The sequence below is a fragment of the Balaenoptera acutorostrata genome, chromosome 1, assembly GCF_949987535.1.
Source record: "Balaenoptera acutorostrata chromosome 1, mBalAcu1.1, whole genome shotgun sequence".
Taxonomy (NCBI): domain Eukaryota; kingdom Metazoa; phylum Chordata; class Mammalia; order Artiodactyla; family Balaenopteridae; genus Balaenoptera; species Balaenoptera acutorostrata.
The window spans coordinates 165,444,708-165,460,192 of NC_080064.1; the positions used below are offsets into that span (position 1 = coordinate 165,444,708).

The following is a 15,485-nucleotide window of genomic DNA, read 5'->3' on the forward strand; positions in this document are numbered from 1 at the left end:
GAAATACTGAATCATTTTTGGACAAGGCGCCCTACCTTTACATTCTGCACTGGACCCCGCAATTTATATAGCTGGACCTGCCCATGGGGATGCAGGTTTCCTGAAGATTTACTGACGTAATTCCATCCTTGGAGGGACTGCAGCTCACTCTGTGCTCATTTATTCAGCAATAATATCAAAGATTACGGCCACTAATTTATCCAGTGTCCTGAAGCACCAGGCACTATGCTAATAAGGGTTTTACGAACATCATTCCAATCCTCGTATCAGACTTGCAAGCTTTTCACGAAAATGAATGTCATTGTAACGTATAACTCATCCAAGATCACACAGCTGGGACTTGAGTCTAACTTCGTTTCTCTCCCATGCCTTTCCGCCGGATGAGTTTGCTGTTATGTTCCACAAACTGGATGGAGATCTGGGGATGCAGTACATCTGGGGATAAAGTAGTACAGTCCCTACCCTCAAGGGGTTAAACATCTTATTAACAATAATTGCAAACACCTACATGGAACTTGCTGTGTGCAGACAATGTTCTAAGCAATTTATACATATTAAGCCATTTAATCTATACAAACGCAATCCATTGTTTTTAGCCCCATTTTATAGAGGGGAACACTGAGGTATAGAGGAGGTATCTCACCCATGGTCACATGGCTGGAAGGTGGCAGGGCCAGGTTTCAGGCTTAACCCCTTGCTGCACCTCCTCTCACCTTGGTGCAGCCAGGCTCCTGTCTGCTTTGGTGACGGGGGGAAAAACATAAATGAACTCTTCCCACCCTGGGTCAGATTCTGTGGATACAGTTGAGAACGTTGTGGGAGTGGAAGGGAGACAGGCCCTGGGCCCTGAGACCTGGGACTCTTTACCAGAGTGCTCGCACCTGGACAAACGTCTCCTCCAGCAACAAAATACAAAGAAACTAAAAATAACTGCAGGTATGCGCAGTTGGGGCAACTATAAGCAATAAGATACAAAAAGGCCACAAATCAACTGTCACTTCTGAGTGCCAGGAGCAAAAGCAGGGGACTGTGCATGATCCTTGCACACAGCACCGCCAAGGGGGTGGGCAGGCCACCTAAGCTCCGCCTCCTGCCCAACCCAGGGACCTGCATCTGTCGTAACTCCGTCTAAGGAGCCAGCTGGCACCCTCCTCAGGGAGCGGGCGAGGGCACCTGTTACTTGTTTTTGCTCCCAGTACCGCCTTACCTGGATTTCTCGTCTGGACTCTTACCGATTTCTAGTGATTGAAGAGTCCAAGGACCTGGGTCGGTAACAGAAGGGAGACGGGAGGCAGGTGAGCACAGAGGCTGAGCCCCCGGTGTGACATGATGGGGGCTGTAAGGGGGTGGCCGCGGGACATAGGTGTTACCGGTTCACCCAGACACGAGGAAGCAGGCCCTGCACACACAGCGGGAGGGAAGCTACCCCGTGACTGGGGTTCAGAGCTGCCTGTTCCACGCACACCGACTGCTTGTTCTGTGTTTGGATCCAGGGGGATTTCTTTTCTCACCTCTCTTCTCAACATACGGTCCGAGTAGGCTGCTCCCTTTTGAAGGGAAATGTTTCCATCCACCCATCCTGGGTCTGTTGGTGCCATTTTTGCCTCTCCAGTGAAGCTAGCCGTGAGGAAAGGCTTAGCCGGGCAGAGCCGTCTCCAGACCTGCCCGCCACTGTGGCACTCCATGGGGGGACAGGCGTGTGTCACCGCAACCCTACTCATTCCCACACAGCGCCCACCTCACGCCAGGGACCGCGGTCGCGGAACGAGGTTCATTCGAAGAGCAGCTAACAGAGGCGCGACTGGGGCTACAGCTTATGAAACCATCCTCTCACATTCCAGATGTGGTTTGGGGGTAGTTCCGCTGCCTCTGATCACCCTGAAGTAACTGAGGGGTGATGGGTGAATCTTTACTATTGTTTCAGCGATGACGGTCTACTGGGAGTGTGAAACAAGACTTCAAGGAGAGCCCGCAGGGTGAGTGGGAGCAGGTGAGGGAGGAAAGGGAAGCAGAGGCCAGGTGACAGAAAGGAGGAGCAGGGCAGAGAAGAGGGGAGGGTGGGAGAGACGGGGAGTGCAGGGACCAGGCTGTGGCCCCCTGCAGAGTTTGGGGCTGGACCGTGATGCCCAGAGGACGGGTGGGGTTCTCTTCAGCGGGGCTTTTTGAGAAAGGTTACACCCTGCGGTAAATATCTAGAGCAGTTCTGTGTTGCTGTGCAGCCCCAAGACAGAGCCCCGAGACCCAGAGAGGCTGCTGGTTGTCGTTCCCATCAGGGCTGGGAGCTGGTCCTCCTGGATGGGCAGAAGCCCTCTCTTCCCCTAAATCTCTGACCACCCCTTGTCCTGGGTGCCATCTTCAGGCACCTTCATCTTGAGAAAGGGTGCCCAATGTCACATGGGCTCTTCCCTGCCCCCTGTGCAGGTCCCCAGGTCCCCTGATGGACGAGGGCCGTGTCTCTCCTTCCAGGTGGGCTGCCTTTCAGCCCAGAGCGTGGAGTGGGGCAGCCTCTGAGCGGAAGGGCAGAGAGACGCAATTGAAGTCATTTTCCCTCTGCTTCTGTATCTTATTTTTCCTTTGGGTAAAGATTGAGGCAAAGTCAATTAAATGGAAAAGTCAGTATGCTTGGGTTGAGAAATTAAACAGAAAATCAGACTGTGTAAGGATTACGGTTCTTACAGGAATATTAATTCAACTTAATGGTGGAGTTTGGGCTGTGTCTTGGGTCTAGTAATTTGGAGGCCTGCAAGAGGACTGTATATTCATAATGAAATTTTCATCGTTTCTCGAAGGCATTCTTAATACAGTTTTATGAGCCGTCTTGCCCAGGTCACTATCGTAAATGAGAAGTTATTCCCAAAGGATCTTATTTGGGACAACAAATGGATAAAAGTATTGAATTTATTAACATCTAAATTAAAAAGTCCGAAAAATGGAGTTCTAATTAATCAGCTTGCAAACAGCTACCCCCAAGGGTAAGATAACAGACCCTTTAGCAAAAGCTAGTGATTGGAGACATATTATTTTCCAAAACAATAATAATATTACCATAGCAGCTCCTATCTTAGGAGTTCAAAGCCATCCCGTAATCATTAATTATTTAAAGACTTTCTAAAACGGAAGCAGATAATTGATGTTTTTTTGGGGCTTTCTAATGTGGAAATGGGGCTAAGAGGGGAGGGTGAGTGCCTTTGTCTGGTTGTGAGGCTGGCTGTCAGAAAGAGGATCAGGAAGGTCAGTAGGTGGGTGCAGTTCTCTGAGCTTGCTCTGCCTCTGGCCTCACGACCTCTGGCTTTCTGGTTCCTGCTCTGCACTTTGGGCCCAATCTCCTTCCCATCCAGCCACCCACCCCGTCCACCATCCTGTTCAACAGCCCCCAAGCGTGGCCCTGTCTTCACACCTGGGCCATCTTAGGTGTTCATCAGCCTCCCAGGACCTGTCCCTGGACCCCAGCTTCCCCAGGGGCCGCAGCACCGGGTGAGACGCATGCTCTGCTCAGAGCCTCCCTTCCACCGCGGGCTGCTGGGAAGCTCAGCCTCCAGCCGTCTCTGGTAGGGGCGCTGGTCTTTAGAGAGGCTTTCCCTTCTGCACCCGTCTGGTTCATGGACTCTACGCTCTGACATCTGGTCTTCTGGGCTGCCTTCCCGGGGCCTAGTCCTTCCCCGAAGGGCACGGAGGTGGTCCGTCCCCTCTCCTGAGCTTTACTTGGAGCTAGAGGCAGCTCACTTACCATCAGGCAGACGGGAGTGTAAGATGTCAGAGGCCTCACTGACCTGTCTGCTTTGGAGCCCACTGGCAAAATCATCACGCTGGGTCCTAAGTCATTGACACATGCCACGGGAGGCCAGCGAGTGCTGGGAAATCAACGTCGCACTTTCCCCAGGAGAATGATGGGGGGAAGCTGTGTCCCATAGAGATATAGGTCACAGAATGTCTTCATATTTGATACCTTGTCCCACTGGCACCCAACCCCTGTAAGGTAGGGAGAAGCAGGCAAGACTAGTTCTATTTTATAGATAGGGAAGGAAGCTAGTATTTTTTGAGTAAGATTGTTTTGGACAATTGGGCAATTTATATATGTTATCTTATTACGTTAGGTTTTTTTCTTTTTATTTTATATTATTTATTTATTTATTTATTTATTTATTTAAAGAAAAGTGATGGGACTTCCCTGGTGGTCCAGTGGTTAAGACTCCAAGCTTCCTATGCAAGGGCCGTGGGTTCGATTCCTGGTCGGGAAACTAAGATCCCACCTGCTTTCTTAGTGTCCATTCATCTTCTCCTTCATTCATTCAGTTGCTGTGTGAACTTGCTGCATCACTTAGCTCTTTCATAGTTTCCTTATCTTCGAAAGGGCTACCTCATAGGGTTGCTATGGGGTTAAATGGGATAATGTGTTTTTACCATTTAGACAATGCCTGACACATATTCAGTGCTCAGTGAGAGTCAGCAATCATTGACATTATTATTATCATTGGTATTATTATTATTATTATGTTAATTAATTATTAATTTATTTATTTTTGTCTGTATTGGGTCTTCGTTTCTGTGCGAGGGCTTTCTCCAGTTGCGGCAAGCAGGGGTCACTCTTCATCACGGTGCGTGGGCCTCTCACTATTGCGGCCTCTCTTGTTGCAGAGCAGAGGCTCCAGACGCGCAGGCTCAGTAGTTGTGGCTCACGGGCCCAGTTGCTCCGCGGCACGTGGGATCTTCCCAGACCAGGGCTCGAACCCGTGTGCCCTGCATTGGCAGGCAGATTCTCAACCACTGCGCTACCAGGGAAGTCCCAGACTTGTGTTGTTTTTGTTTATTTTGTTTATTTATTTATTTATTTATTTTTGTCTGTGTTGGGTCTTCGTTTCTGGGCGAGGGCTTTCTCTAGTTGTAGTAAGCGGGGGCCACTCTTCATCGCGGTGCGTGGGCCTCTCACTATCGCGGCCTCTCTTGTTGCGGAGCACAGGCTCCAGACGCACAGGCTCAGTAGTTGTGGCTCACGGGCCCAGTTGCTCCGTGGCATGTGGGATCTTCCCAGACCAGGGCTCAAAACCGTGTCCCCTGCATTGGCAGGCAGATTCTCAACCACTGCACCACCAGGGAAGCCCCAGGCATGTTTCTAATTCAGAATTTTTCAGATTTAGATAAGTAATCCAGTTCCTAAACTGTACATTACATAACACCACAAGGGGGTCTGGAGCAGCACTCTGCAAGCAACACATTAGTATTTCTGCAGTGAAACATATGAATATTCATAGTAGGCGGATAAACCAATAGTCTTACATTGGTTCAGGTCAAGTTGTACCACCTTGGGAGTTTGCCTCAAACCTTGGGAAAAAAACACTATGGCTGTCAGAGCTTTCTGGATTCCAGAGTTGCAGATAAAGAATTGTGGCTCATATTTGCAGGAACATGGATGGACCTAGAGATGATTATACTAAGTGAAAGAAGTCAGACAGAGAAAGACAAATATCATATGATATCACTTATATATGGAATAGAAAAATGATACAAATGAAATTATTTGCAAAACAGACTCACAGACATAGAAGACAAATGTTGCCAAAGGGGAGAGGGGTGAGGGAGGGAAGGCTTGGGAGTTTGGGATTAGCAGATGCAAATTAGTATATATAGGATAAATAAACAACAAGGCCCTACTGTATAGCACAGGGAACTATATTCAATATCCTGTGATAAACCATAATGGAAAAGAATCTGAAAATGAAAAAAAAGTGTGTGTATATATATATATATGTATGTATCTATATCTATCTATCTATCTATCTATATATCTGAATCACTTTGTTACACCAGAAACTAACACAACATTGTAAATCAACTATGCCTCAATAAAAAAAAGAAAAAGAGAATTGCGGCTCATTCTACATTTCTTCCTTCCCTTAAGTTCCTTTCGTCCAGTTGGAAGACAATATTTTAATAATCAAAACATTCTACATCAAGGTCATCTGAAACCAGTGTTACATATTGTGGTGCAGTCAGTGTGTTGCAAATGCACTTAATGCCCTTGTGACAAGTATTTATTAACAGAATTAACGAACTGGCCAATAAATGTGTATTGAGAATCTACTGTGTTGAGAGCACAGAGCACAGAGAAAGAACAAAGGGAAGGTAAGGATTAACTAGTTAGTGTTTAAAAAGATCCTGGCAGGGCTTCCCTGGTGGCGCAGTGGTTGAGAATCTGCCTGCTAATGCAGGGGACACGGGTTCGAGCCCTGGTCTGGGAAGATCCCACATGCCGCGGAGCAACTAGGCCCGTGAGCCACAACTACTGAGCCTGCGCGTCTAGAGCCTGTGCTCCGCAACAAGAGAGGCCACGATAGTGAGAGGCCCGCGCACCACGATGAAGAGTGGCCCCCACTTGCCGCAACTAGAGAAAGCCCTCGCACAGAAACGAAGACCCAACACAGCCAAAAATAAATAAATTAATTAATTAAAAAAAAAAAAAAAAAAAAGATCCTGGCAGACACAAAAGGCTATTGTGAATACACCGTGAACCTATAATCTCTAAATTTTCCTCTCCCTACTAGTGGCTCCTTCAAAAAAAAAAGCGAGGGTGGGTTCGGACAGTGGGGGAGGGGTGGGGAGAGAAGGAAGGGAGGGGGGACCTGGCTGGAGTCCTGGAGAAAGGAACCCCCAGAGCGTGGGGGACAGGAGGATGGGGGCGGGTCATGGAGACTCTCAAATGCCAGGCTAGAGAATTTGGTCCTAATGCCACGGGAAAAGCAGTGTGGTGTCACTCAAAAGCTGCTTCCAATCTTTTCAGAAGATGTGGAAAAAAGATGGAGTTTGGAGTTAGGCAGACCCAGAACCCGATTTTGGCTCTGCCACTTGTAGCATGACTGTGGACGAGTTCGTTTTCTCAATTAAAAATTATCTTGTGAGCCTGTGTTGAGGAATCCAGATAATAAATATATGTAAAAACATCCAGTTCCCAGGCTGCCAGGTAGGAGATGCTAATTCAGTGGTGCTCGTGATTATTACATGCTGTTCTGCACAGTGTGTCAGCGGTTGGGAAATGGGATATGGGAATATCCTGCCAGCCTCCCTTTCCTTCCATGAGCTTCCCCGTCCTTCTCTAACTGAAGAGTGTCTTGAGTATAGCAGTTACCATAATTTGGAAGTTATATATGAGAGGAAAAAAACCCACTTCTGCCGTGATCTCAGCCCTGGATTTTTATGGAAAGCATCACACTTAGCAAACATGAGAACCTAGTTCTGTTCTTTTCTATTCTGTTCTGTTCTATTGTTATTGTTGTGGTGGTCATTATTGCTATTATTACCGTAATAAACTCTACGGAGCACTGACAGTGTGTGGGACAGAGCTCGAGACCTAGAACCAGAGCCAGTCCCTACCCAACCCCTGTAAGGAGAATCCACTATTGTCCCTTGACTTTCAAAATCATCCAAATAAGCAGTGGTCTCTTGGAGTAAGATTCATTCCTATTGGTACCTGAGTCACAAACATTTTCACAAGGATCATTACCAGGCTTTTAGTTTTTTTTTAATTTTTAAAATAAATTTATTTATTGTATTTATTTATTTTTGGCTGCGTTGGGTCTTCACTGCTGCACGCGGGCTTTCTCTAGTTGCGGAGAGCGGGGGCTACTCTTCGTGGCAGTGCGCGTGCTTCTCATTGCAGTGGCTTCTCTTCTTGCAGGGGCTTCTCTTCTTGCAGTGGCTTCTCTTGTTGCGGAGCACAGGCTCTAGGCGCGTGGGCTTCAGTAGTTGTGACTCGTGGGCTCTAGAGCACAGGCTCAGTAGTTGTGGCGCACGGGCTTTGTTGCTCCGCAGCATGTGGGATCTTCCTGGACCAGGGCTCCAACCCGTGTCCCCTGCATTGGCAGGCAGATTCTTAACCACTGCGCCACCAGGGAAGTCTCTACCAGGCTTTTTTAGACATGGCTTTTCGCGAATTGTCTGCCTGGCAGCCATAAAAATGTGTCGCTCAGATCTTCCACTGGAGGGAGAAAGGTTGACTGATGGCTCCAGCGGGATCCAACGTGGCCCTGGCATGGAGGCCAGGCTTCCCCAGGGCTGGTCCCAGTCAATGACTATGCAAGGCAGAGGTCTGTGGCAGGCCCATTCTTGCAGGATGGGGACTCCCTAGATGAGCCACTTTGCTTCGGAGACTTCCCATCAGCTTGGCAGAAGCTTTCTTAGAATAGAGCTGAAGTCTGAGACTTTCCCACCTCATCCTTCCTCCTCTCTGGCCCCTCCACAGGGGCCAGACCTGTACCACCATCTGTAGGCTCTCTTTCCTTCTCCTGCTCCCTCTTCTTTGTCCTTCTGACATTTTTCCAAGTAAAAATCTCTTGCCATCTTGGTATCGGTTTCCCAGAAGGCCTGAACTAACATGGCTTTGTACAACAATTTGACTGGTGTAGTTGGCTGTGAGGGCAGAGGCAAGGTTATGGACCTCCAGGCCATTTCAGCCTTCCCCTTGGACCTCAAGCCTACTCTTGGACATGGGCTCGTCCACCAGCACATCTTTGTCCCACATGGATTAGATAAGATTTTCCCTCTTGGCAAAAGTTCTCACTTGGCATGTGTTTATCTTACTGACTGCTCCTGGCTGTTTTTGCTCTGAAACAGACACCAACCTAGATAAAAGATGAAAACATCTAGAGTTGGCAGCCTAAAGCAGCTACCAAACAAATCAGCATCTCAATCCCATTCATTGTTTTAAACAGGAAAATGAATCTTCTGGTCTCGCAAATTACACCTGGTCATGTAGAGATAATGGTGAATTATCCGCTTTCAGAGAAGCCATCCTTTAAAGAGGGCAGGCATGTTTCATGCTATTTAAGTCGAGATTTGAATGTCAAAAGGAGTATATATGTGGCACTTTATCATAAATAATATGACAGATTCTTATTCATCACCTCTAAGATACCAAAGAGAGGGAAAGAAAGAATATGGGTCTCTGTTGGGTTGCTTTGCCATATTTCTGAATCACTACGTGATGAGTAGATTGTGACTGGAACAAGTTGGGTACCAGTTTTGGCAGAAAACCCCCGTCAATTTCAAACTCACTTCCCTGTGGCATCGCTATGCAGAGGACCTAGGAGCTGCCACAAAGGAGCACCTGCTTCTCTGAGACCAGCTGGCCAGCCCTCAGAATTGCCTGTGTGTAGAATCGAGAAGGTAAGAGATGCAGGGGGGCTGGAATGTGAGCTGGAGCCGGCTGCTCGGCTTGGCTTCTACCCATCCCTGTGGAGTCCTTGGCCACACATCCCTTGGGTCCTGCTGCCCTGAGAGATTGGTGGACACGCTGGAACCCGCAGTGTCACCCAGGTTGAGTGATCTCCCCCATCAACCTGGCAGATTTCCAGCCTTGTTTCTCTATGACTCCCAGCAACCTGGCTCCTGTGTCTCGGTGGCCATGTAAGATCTACGCTGCCCTTGCCCTTCATTTATACCAGCACTTCTTCATTTATCCTCTGTGGTCTTGGCTGCTGTGTCTAATATCTCAAGGAAATTCCCTTGCAAAGTGTACTGATGCCTTGCCTGTTGAACCCGGGGTCTCTGCCTCAGTCCCCCTCGTCCAGGTCTGACTGCAGCGTTTGACCTAAAGATCACCCACTCCTGACCCTCCCTCCTCTCAAAGCCTCAGCAGCCCCACACTTTCCCAGCCTCTTCTCCTCCCTCTTCTGTTCTTTCTTCCTCCCTCCCCCTTGGTTAACCCCCAAGGAGAGATTTGCATCTCTTTTCTTTCTCAAACATCCCTCTAGGTGAGCACATTCTGCCTCCTGCTAGCTGATGACTTGCATCTAGTGAAAGCAGTAACAGCTAATACGTACCCCACACTCGCTGTGTGCAGGCCCTGTGCTACACGCTCTACATCATTTAAGAGGTCCTATTATTACCACCACTCTACAGATGAGAAAACTGAGGCATATAGAAATTACATCCATCCTTCAGCTTGACTTTTTACCTGATATTTTCTTCTACATTTTCAAGAATGTGGAATACATTTTTACCTTGATGCCACCCTTACCTTTAATTTATCATGTCCAAACCTTGTATAACCAGTTCCTCTAGAAATGCACTCTCTTCCCATCCCCATTCCACTTCCCCACCTATATATATAAATATATTTTTGAAGTACAGTTGATTTATAACGTTGTGTTAGTTTCTGGTGTACAGCAAAGTGATTCAGTTATATATATATATATATATATATATATATATATATATATCTCCTTTTTCATATTCTTTCTCATTATAGGTTATTATAAGATATTGAATAGGGCTTCCCTGGTGGCGCAGTGGTTGAGAGTCTGCCTGCCAATGCAGGGGACACGGGTTCGAGCCCTGGTCTGGGAAGATCCCACATGCCGCGGAGCAACTGGGCCCGTGAGCCACAACTACTGAGCCTGTGCGTCTGAAGCCTGTGCTCCGCAACAAGAGACGCCGCGATAGTGAGAGGCCCGCGCACCGCGATGAAGAGTGGCCCCCACTTGCCGCAACTAGAGAAAGCCCTCACACAGAAACGAAGACCCAACACAGCCAAAATAAATAAATTAATTAATTAATTTAAAAAAAAAGATATTGAATATAGTTCCCTGTACTATACAGTAGGTCCTTGTTGTTTATCTATTTTATATACAGTAGTGTGTATCTGTTAACCCCATACTCCTAATTTATCCCCCTCCCCCTTCCCCTTTGGTAACCGTAAGTTTGTTTTTTTATTTTTATTTACACTCTTCCTTCCCCATGACCTTATTTCCAATAGGGTGACTCCTATTTTTCCTGTTTCCAAAGGCAGGGACCTAAATTTTCTCTCTTCTTCATCCCAAGTTCTGTCGCTGTTTTCTTCAAATGCCTGTTCTTTTGTGGGTTGGGAGAAAAAGCATTAATTGAAGAGGCTGGCACAAAGTCCTTCTCAGGAGAAAACAGTGTCGTTTTAGGAATTCAAGTGAAAGGGTGTGTCTGGCTGGAAAGCAAGGCTGTCAGTGTGGAGTGGTTGGGCTGGGGAAGGGAGTCCCGGGAAGTGAGACTGGCTCCAAGGAAGGAGGCTTATCAACAGCCTCCAGTTTCCTCTATTCTTCTAGTTTAAAAAAAAAAAAAAAATCCCTAAATGTTCAGTGGGTACATGACTTCCCAGAATAAATCCCACCTGTAAATCCCACCCCCTTTGCAACCAGATACGACCTGTCGCCCTCCTTCTGCCCAGTGGTTTGTAAGAGGAAGAGGTCCGGGCAGCCTGGGGGAACTTCCCTCCCAGGGAGGAGTGGGGCTCTTACCTTCCTCTTTCCAGAGGCCAGCTGTCCCCGTCAGAAGGCTTTGGGAATGGAGGCCACACACGGCAGAGCGAGAAGACAGCAGGATCCTGGGCCCTGGCACCACGGGAGGCCACACCAGCCCCGGAGGCACAGCAGATTCCTGACCTCGGCATTGTCACGTGAGAGAGAAATGAGCCTCTATCTTGAGTCTGAGCTGCTGTCATTTGGGGTCTGTCACTCACACCAGTGAGAACACTTGTTAAGACAGATGCAGTGGAGCAGCTTTTTAAGAACAAGGTGTCCTTAAGCTTCCTGGGGGCAGGAGCACAATGTCACCTCCCAACACCCCATGCCACCATCATGACCCTACAAATCTTCAGTAAAGCTGACTACCCCCTGCTTTCCTGTGTGAGTAGTTTGGGAGAAAAATCAAGAAAAGGGGATGTCCCCCCTCCCAAGTCAGAGAGAAGGTACCAGCTCCAAGAAGTGAGACAGAGCGAGATCGGTGCTCAAAGGACAGCGTGAGAAATGGCTGTACAAACATAAGGTTTTGAAATCACAGAAACGTCAGGGAGGGCATAGGACCTACTGTGGGACATGGGAAGGTTCAGCCTGTTTTTAGTGGGTCTCAAAAAAAGACTCCATTGCACATTTGCATTCTACATAGATTTTCTACTTTCATTCCCATAAATATCACTTCATGTCTAGATTAAAGCAGAGTCCCTAATCTTAGGTCTTTCTCTGCTCTAGCCCCTCTTAAATATTACTGCCAGATTTGCCTTTCTGGAACGTTCATTTCATCACAAAGACTAAAATCCTTCCTGTTGCCTGCAAGGCAAACTCAGAGTCTCTATAGTTGAAACTCCACCCCTCCCACCAGGTCCTTTCCCCTCCCCAACCAAGTAACTATCACCATTAATTGAATCTCCTTCTTTCCAATTACTCAGGTGGAAAACCTTGGCGTCTTCCTGGAGTGCTTTCTTTCTCTTACACCCCAGGCTATATCATCGGCTACAGCCAGCTTGTTGAGACCACTTTAAAAACACACCCAGGGGAATTCCCTGGAGGTCCAGTGGTTAGGACCCCATGCTTCCACTGCAGGGGGCATGGGTTTGGTCCTGCATGCCACGATGTGGCCGGAAAAAAAAAACCCACCACCCAGCCTCCACCATTTCTCACTTTCACGGCCACCACACTGGTCCTCGCCATCATGACCGCTTGCCTTGGTTGTTGCATTCTTTCCTAATTGACCTCCCTGCTTGCCCCCACTCTTGCCAACCAAGCCATCAGAGAGAGCTGCTAAATCTCTCCTTATGTCACTCAGAGGACAATAAAAAGGCAAAGAAAGCCCATCCAGGGGTCTACAAGGCCCTACACAATCCACCTCCCCATGACTTATTTAACTTGATTTCCTATTCTCTCTTTGTTCATTTCACGCTAGCCGTGTTGGTCCCTTTGCTATTCCGTGGATATGTGGATTTAGCTCCTACCCCTGGGCCTTTGCACTTGCTGGTCCATCTGCCTGGGTTACTCTTCCTTCAGCTGCTCACATGGTTCACTCCATCAACTTCTTCATAGTTTTGCTCAAATGTCACTTATCTCTGTGTGGCCTTCTCTAACCATCGCATTTACATTTTGATACTCCTCAGCCTCTCCAGCTCTCCCTTTCACTCTCCCTGCTTTATTCTCCTCCATAGCACTTTATCGGGTTCTAAATACTATACAATTTACTTATTATTTTACTCCTAGAATGCTTCTGCCCACCAGGATATAAGCTCTGTCACATTCCAATGGGGTGGGCAGTAAGATTTGTCTGTTTGTCCCTTGCTCTGTCCCCAGGACCTAGCACAGTGTCTGCCCATAGTAAGTGCTCACTCTTGGCTGGGGAGTGGACCTTATTCACCTCCTCCCCTGGCCCTCTGCCCTGGACTCACCAGGCTCCTCCATGCCCTTCTGCCCCCTGGTGTCACCCTCAGCTTGCCCCCACCCCCAGCCTGCTCAGATCTGCCCCAGTTCTTCACCCTGTTGGGGTCTCCCCTCCCCCTCTCTTTCTAATCATGCCAATATGTCAAAGACACAATCAGGTGCCTCCTCCAGGCAGCCTTCCCAGCCCTTTTCTTTCCACACTGACTTCTCCCTTCTCTGGGTTCCTTTGCACTTGTAACTCTGGACAGAGGTGGTGGCTGTGATTGAGCCCCATCACAGGGGGAACAAAGAGCCAAATGCGGAATTCTTTAGATAGGAATTGCTTCTACCTTTTCCCTAAACCTTGTGATTCCCCCAGGAAGAGAGGAAGAGGGGAAGGGCAGGGGCCACTGCAGAGAGATGGCAGCTCAGATGGGAAAACCCCAAAGGGCATTCCCAGCAGCCCAGAGGACAAAAGTGTGAGGTGTATGAGGTCAGCCCCAGGGAAACAATCGGCAGTCGTGCCTGGTGTGGCCATAGCCGCAGACACAGAGCCGTCACCCTGGGAATCCCTGCAGGCAAGGAGACGTGGCCCCGCCTGGTGAGGGGCGGGGACATGGGCAACCTTGGCTTTCCAGGTCATGTGATAATGAGCTGTCACTGAGATGACCCTCTGCCTTCAGGGTCCACATGCAGCATCCGTACTTGGTGTTTGCTCCAAGGAGTATAGAGTGTCATTTGTTGATCAGATTTATTCAGATGACAAATATGCTAGAGAGTTTGGCAGGAATGCCACATTCGGAAGAACAGTGCCTCGTTCACCTTGAAAAATACTCCGAGGGAGACCCATCCTATAGAAAGGGTGTGTTTCCCAGGGATGGATGGCAGCCTGTAATTACGCACAAAGGGTTAGGGCCACACACAATAGCATTCAGTTTCTCTCTCATTTTCTCACATGTGCTAGTCATTCTCAGCAGGTTGATAATTCTGTGAATGGCCAGGACCATGTCAGGCCGTGCCGTCTCTTCCAAAATGCCTAGTTCGTAGCACACAATAGACTCTGAGTAATTTTTTGATTGCCTAGTCAATAAACAAAAGACGAACATCTTCCTGTTTCTATGTGAGGGATGCATACATACCAATCTAACGTCTGGCCATTTTCTGAGAATTCAGCATTCGCATTATTCGATATCCTCTGTCCCCACAAAATTGTGCTCCATGTAAAGGGAGAAAATAGCTTTTGAAAGGGATTGAGGGGCCTGGGAATTATTCCGAGAGAGAATGTTAATCAGCTTTGTGACAGAGAGTCAGAGAAGGATGGCTTGGGCTGTAGAGGGCAAGTTCATGCAAAGCGCAGTGGCAGCTCTGACAAGTTCAAGGCCATGTGGACGAGCAAAGCACAGGGGCCACCTCTGAACAGCCAGTTTCAGGATGGTCTGTCCACCCACCAACCGCTAGAGTGCACCTGGGGCCTCTGCACCACCAGCGACCCTCTCCCAGCTGATGGGATGGCATCCTCTGGAGTAAGACCAAGTCTCTCTCTCTCTCTCTCTCTGGGACCCAGGATCTTTGGGGCAATGGGAGTAACCGCCATTTTCCTTCCTGTTAGCAAAGATTCACAGCAAGTCACCCAGGGCTGTTTGCAGCCCTTGCAGGTATGAGCTGAGGGGGCCCTGCAAGGACCCCTTTGCCCCAGAAGCCCACCAAGCGTGGAATAATGTGAAGTCCTCCAGCCGATGGGACACCAGGAGGATACAGAGGGGCACTGAAAACTTGCTTTAACCACCTCTCAGGACTGCTAAGAGCCTGCTGTTCTCCCAGCCTCTCCGTGTCCGTCCAGGAAGCTTGCACAAAACATTTCACCCCACAACAAAGCAAACACCTTGTATTACAGGATCTGCAATATCCCCCCCCCCCCCCCCCCCCGCTCCAGGAAGCTGCGGCTCTAAATTCAAGGCTTAGCTAGGAGAGGACGCAGGTCCTTTGCTTCTTTTCCTCCTCCACCTGCATTTGCTGTTTCATCGTGTTCCTTATCTCCTCCGCCTTATGGGGCTGAAAGTAAAGAGAAACTCAAATCCATCATTTTCACAGTTTGTTGGCAGCTCAAGTTCACCGTTTTGCAGTTGTTTGCAGCTCTTGGAAAAAAAAAAAAATGTGTGTTCGGAAGGGTGATGGAACCATAGCCTGGTAGGAGAGACAACGGTGCAATGGGATAAATACAGGTAAAAGTCCTTGGAAGCACAGACAGGGAGTGACCGGCTGCTCAGGGATGTGAGAGAAAACTGCAGAGGGGCTGGCATTGGAGTTGAGTCTTCAGGAAAGATTAGAAGTTTCCCAGCCTTT

General features: G+C 48.4%; 1 protein-coding gene across 1 annotated transcript in view; it reads left to right on the forward strand.

The window, feature by feature from the left end:
- The window catches only part of LOC103016856 (ras-related protein Rab-7b-like), an 85,211-nt gene that overhangs the window by 58,331 nt on the left and 11,395 nt on the right, over positions 1-15,485 (forward strand). The gene's annotated exons all lie outside the window — the stretch shown is intronic.